Source organism: Microcebus murinus, chromosome 4 (assembly GCF_040939455.1).
Source record: "Microcebus murinus isolate Inina chromosome 4, M.murinus_Inina_mat1.0, whole genome shotgun sequence".
Classification (NCBI taxonomy): Eukaryota; Metazoa; Chordata; class Mammalia; order Primates; family Cheirogaleidae; genus Microcebus; species Microcebus murinus.
In genome coordinates this window covers 60,555,073-60,560,225 of record NC_134107.1, presented here as the reverse complement: position 1 = coordinate 60,560,225, position 5,153 = coordinate 60,555,073, and the positions used below count along the sequence as shown (strand labels likewise).

The window sequence follows — 5,153 nt, the reverse complement described above, 5'->3', positions numbered from 1 at the left end:
TGCAACCCAGAAAGGATGTAGAGGGAGGACAAGGGAAAGAGCTCAGGAGACCCAGACCTACAATCTCATCAAAGTAACTGTAAAGTGGCCTTTCTGCCCCATGGCCACACAGCCAGCACCATCACCTCATTCCCAGCCACCATCCTGATGCCTTCTCCCCACCCCATCTTACACCCTCCAACCTGACCTGATCCTAGTATCCTGAAGATATACTAACTCCCATGTTATTTCCCACTGATGGTCCTGCATTCCCCTAAAGATCTGACACTTCAGATCTGTATCAACATCCTTATTTGACTATGGCCCCCACTTTTCTCTTGAACTACTTGCTGCTCTCAATTCTGCTTCATCTTCTGACTCTGCCTGTGTCTTCTCATCAACCCTCAAGGCGTGGAGGTGGGGACCAGGTGTGAGTCATCTCAGTCCTTGGGGCTCAGCATGGTGTCTGACACACAACAGAGGCTAACTCTTGTGGTTTAATGAATTATATGGTGAATGGTTGTCAATGGATGTTGGCTGACTGGTTTTCCAACTCTATTCATTTAATAAATATGTTTCTTGGATTAATCTACTGATGACTTCCAGGTCAAAAACAAAAACAAAAAAAACCCAAAAAACTCTCCCTCTTCCTGATACTGAAATGGAAGAAAGATAATATGCATCAAAGAAAAGTTTATGATGAAGCTATTTGGTGTCCTTGAAGTAGAGATCCCAATGAATGCAATGGAAAGCATATTCAAAGATAAATAGCAGGAAAGTTCCATGAAATAAATAACTAATTCTGCAGCACTAAAGGGCACAGCACATTTCAAGAATAATTGCTGCTGGAAGATTGATACTTATTCATACCTTGATTAAGTTATTGAACTTCAAGGATAAAGATAAAATATTTCAAACACTTAAGAAGAAAAAGTCTTCTCAGCATTATTCAATATCACAACATGATAGAACAATGTCTCTGAAGTAACTCAAGTCTAAAGGCAACAGGCAAATATTCTCAGACATGAAGGAACTCAGGAAGTGTAGATCCTATGAGCTCTTCATTAAAAACCTACTACATAAAGCAATTCAGAAAACCAACAGATGAATCAAAATAAAGAACTATGGAATTGAGAGGTAGTAATAATGGATGATGATGATCACAAAATAATCCATTTAAATACAGAACTAAAAGTAAAGAACTTTGGGAATTATAACTACTGAATAAAAATTAATATTTTAAACTTTGACAAAGTAAAATTAATGATATAACTAACATTATTGAGGATCAAAGAAAAGTGAGAACAAGGGTACAAAGTTAATACAGTCCTGCGGCACTTAACATCAGGGGATACATTCTGAGAAATGCATCATTAGGCAATTTTGTCCTTGGGCCAACATCATAGAGTGTACTTCCACAAAACGAAAGCCTACTACACGCCTAGGCTTTATGGTATAGGGTATTGCTCCTAGGCTACAAACCTGTACAGCATGGTACTGTACTGAATCCTGAAGGCAACTGTAACACAGTGGTAAGTATTTATGTATCTAAACTATCTAAACATAGAAGGTACAGTAAAGATATGGTATAAAAGATTAAAAGGATACACCTGTATAGGGCACTTACTTTCAGGACTGGAAGTTGCTGTGGATGAGTCAAGGAGTGAATGGTGAGTGAATGTGAAGCCCTAGGACATTACTGTACACTATGTAGACTTTATACTTACTGTACACTTAGGCTATACTACATTTGTTAACAGTTTTTTTTTTTCAATAGGATAACCCTAGCTTATTGTAACTTTTTACTTTATAAACTTTTTAATTTTTTTAACTTTTTGACTCTTTTGTAATAACAATTAGCTTAAAATACAAACACATTGTATAGTTATACAAAAATATTTTTTCTCTATATCCTTACTCTATAAGGGTTTTTTTATTTTAAAACTTTTTTTTTTACTTTTTGAAACTTTTTTGATAAAAACTAAGACACAAATACACACATTAGCCTAGGCCTCCAAAGGCTTAGAAACATCAATATCACTCTCTTCTGCTTCCACATCTTGTCCCACTAGCAGGTCTTCAGGAGCAATAACATGCATGGAGCTATCATCTCCTATGATAATAATGACTTCTGGAATACCTCCCAAAAGACCTGCTTTGAGACTACTTTAGAGTTAACTTTCTTTATATATAAATAAAAGGAGTATACCCTAAAATAGCAATATAAAGCATAGTATAGTAGATACATAAACCAGTTACACAGTCATTTATTGTCATTTTCAAGTATTATGTAATATAGATAATAATATATGCTACACTTTTATAGGACTGACAGTGTAGTAGGTTTGTTTACACCAGCTTCGCCAAAAACACATGAGTAATGTGTTGCACTATGACGGCTACAGCATTACTAGGCAATAAGAACTTTCGGTTCCATTATAATCTTATGGGACCATGGTCATATATGTGATCTAGCACTGACAGAAACATTATTTGGTGCGTGACTGTATCTTCTAAAATTAAAATGAGAAATTTAAAAAATAATGACTCCAATCTTATAATGTACATCTTCTAAAATTAAAATGAGAAATGTAAAAATAATGACTCTAATCTCATAATGTTTTTCATAATCTTTTTATTTCTTAATCCTTATGCTTCTTTTAGGAGTGAACCTCTCTTGAGCTGAAGATACATTTATCTGAAGTTCACTGGTTTCTTAAGTTTTACTTCAGTTCATTTTCTATTGAATTTAAGTATTAAATAAAATAAAATAATTGTATGATAGGTACAGAGTTTCAGTTTTGGAAAATGTAGAAATTCTGGAGATGAATAATGGTAATGATTATACAACAATGCAAAGGTACTTAATGCCACTAAATTATACACTTAAAATGTTTAAAACATTACAAACATACACTTGGCAATGTTTGTAAAACATTACACACATACACATGGCAAATTCATGTTATGTGTATTTTACCACAATTTTTTTAAAATTACTATTCTCTTAGGAAAGCACTAGTTATGGTTGGCCATAGAAACAAGTAACCAACAGAACTAGGTTTCAAACTAATCCTAATCAGTTCTGCTACAAGTATGGTAGAGAAAGCTCCCAACAGACTTCCTCTCCCCTCCCCACAAACAACAACTATAAACTCTGGAAAAAAAAATTTTTTTAACTATCTAAAGACCCTAGAGAGCAACCAAAAGCAGGCATAGCCTGAAGAGATATCAAAAACTTGGAAGAAGGGATGAGCACAGGGTGAATTTTCTGATTTTACAGGCTGCAGTTGTAACGCCAGGCATGATGACTAATACTTCAATAGAAAATCTACAGTCTCTCTGGCCACAAGAACCAGAAGACGGAGTCTAGAACAACCATCACTTCTGGAAAGCTGGAGTAGAGTAGGGTGAGGAAGTGTTCTGCAGAAGGGAAAGAAGCAGAGAGAAGACTAAGTTCTGTCTATAAACTCTTCCCTAGTCTCTGGCTGACCCTGAACCATGAATGTCTGGAGCAGACTTAAAGCAGCATGCAACTAAGCCCAAAATAACTGAATGGATGTTTGAGTTACAACAGACTACAGGCAAAATAAAACTTGCAGTTTTAGTCCAATAAAGTTAATTGCTTTAAAAAAATCAAACAAGTAACATTACTAAGAATGATGGAATAGAGAGCTTCAAGGATTTCTCCTTCCATTGAAGAAGTCATTAAGCTCACAGGAACTGCCAGAATCAACTTTTTTTTAGAACCCTGGAATCTAATTTTTAAAACTTACAACAAACAGGGAGTTTTTAATGAAGTTAGAGGTACTAAGTTTGAGCATTTAAGGAACTCTCTGTCAAGTCACTGACTGGCTTCTGAGCTAACAGACGAATAATTCAGTGACCACATACAACAAAAAGTACAGTCTTTGCAAAAAAATAGTTTGGAAAAGTCACTAAAAAGGATGATGACAGTAACACAACAATAACAGCAAACTCTGGACAGGGTGGGGAGAATCTGATTTCCAGAGTTACCACATTATAACACTCAAAATGTACAGTTATTGCCCTTTCCTGTGTCATTTTAAAATTGTTGCAGTGCTTTAAGAGGCTAAAACAGAAGGGTATAGTAATCTTCATAAAACCCAAAGAAGAGATTTCAAAACTCCTATTTGGATCCTGTCTGGAGTCACAGCGGAAAAAAAAAATGTACAGGTCTGACCCCAAAAAAATTACAAGTCATGCATAAAACCAGGAAACTACATTTTACATTCATAGAAAGATAAATCAATTAATAGAAGCTATCCTGGAGGACTTCCAGATATTGGGCTTCCTAAACAAAGAGTTTAAATCATCTGTCTTAAATATGTTCAAAATGCTAAAGGAAAACCATGGACAAAGAACTAAGTGAAACCAGAAGAAAAATATCTCAACAAATATAAAATATAAAAAAAGAAATTATAAAAAGGAACTAAATAGAAATTATGTAGTGAAAAGTACAATAATTAAAATGAAAAATTCACTAGATGGGTTTGAGAGTAGATTTAGGTTTCAAACCTATAGAAAGAGAGCACTTTAGGAGGCTGAAGTGGGAGGATTGCTTAAGCTCAAGAGTTTGAGATCAGCTTGGGCAAGAGCGAGACCCCATCTCTGAAAGAAAAAAGAAAAGAAACAAACCTGTAGAAAGAATTGGTGAACTTGAAGATAGGTCAATCAAGATGATCCAATCTGAGGGGCAGAAAGAAAAAATAATAAAGAAAAATAAACAGAGCCTAAAAGACCTGTGTGACACCATCAAGCATACCAATAAATGCATTATGGGAGTCCCAGAAAGAGAGGAGAGAGAGGTACAAAATGAATATTTGAAGGAATAATGGCCCAACACTGCCCACATTTGATTAAAGACATGAATCTACACATCCAAGAAGCTTAACTCAAAGATACCCATACCAAGACACATTATAACTAACTGTCAAAAGACAAAGAGAGAATTCTTGAAATCAGCAAGAGAGAAGTGACTAGTCACATGCAAGTTACCCTAAACAGGACTTACTGCTGACTTCTCATCAGAAATCATGGTGACCAGAAGCCAGTGAAATGATGTATTTAAAATAATAAGAGAAAAAACTGTCAACAAAGAATTCTACATATGGGAAAATGATTCTTCAAAAATGAAATAGAAATCAAGACAC

General features: G+C 35.0%; 1 non-coding gene across 1 annotated transcript; it reads left to right on the top strand.

Annotated features, from left to right (window-relative positions):
• Nucleotides 1-4,037: 4,037 nt before the first annotated feature.
• LOC142870842 (small nucleolar RNA SNORA26) lies at nucleotides 4,038-4,158 on the top strand. Its single transcript, XR_012919169.1, has one exon. It is a non-coding gene; the product is annotated as a small nucleolar RNA SNORA26 (small nucleolar RNA).
• The last annotated feature ends 995 nt before the right edge of the window (nucleotides 4,159-5,153 follow it).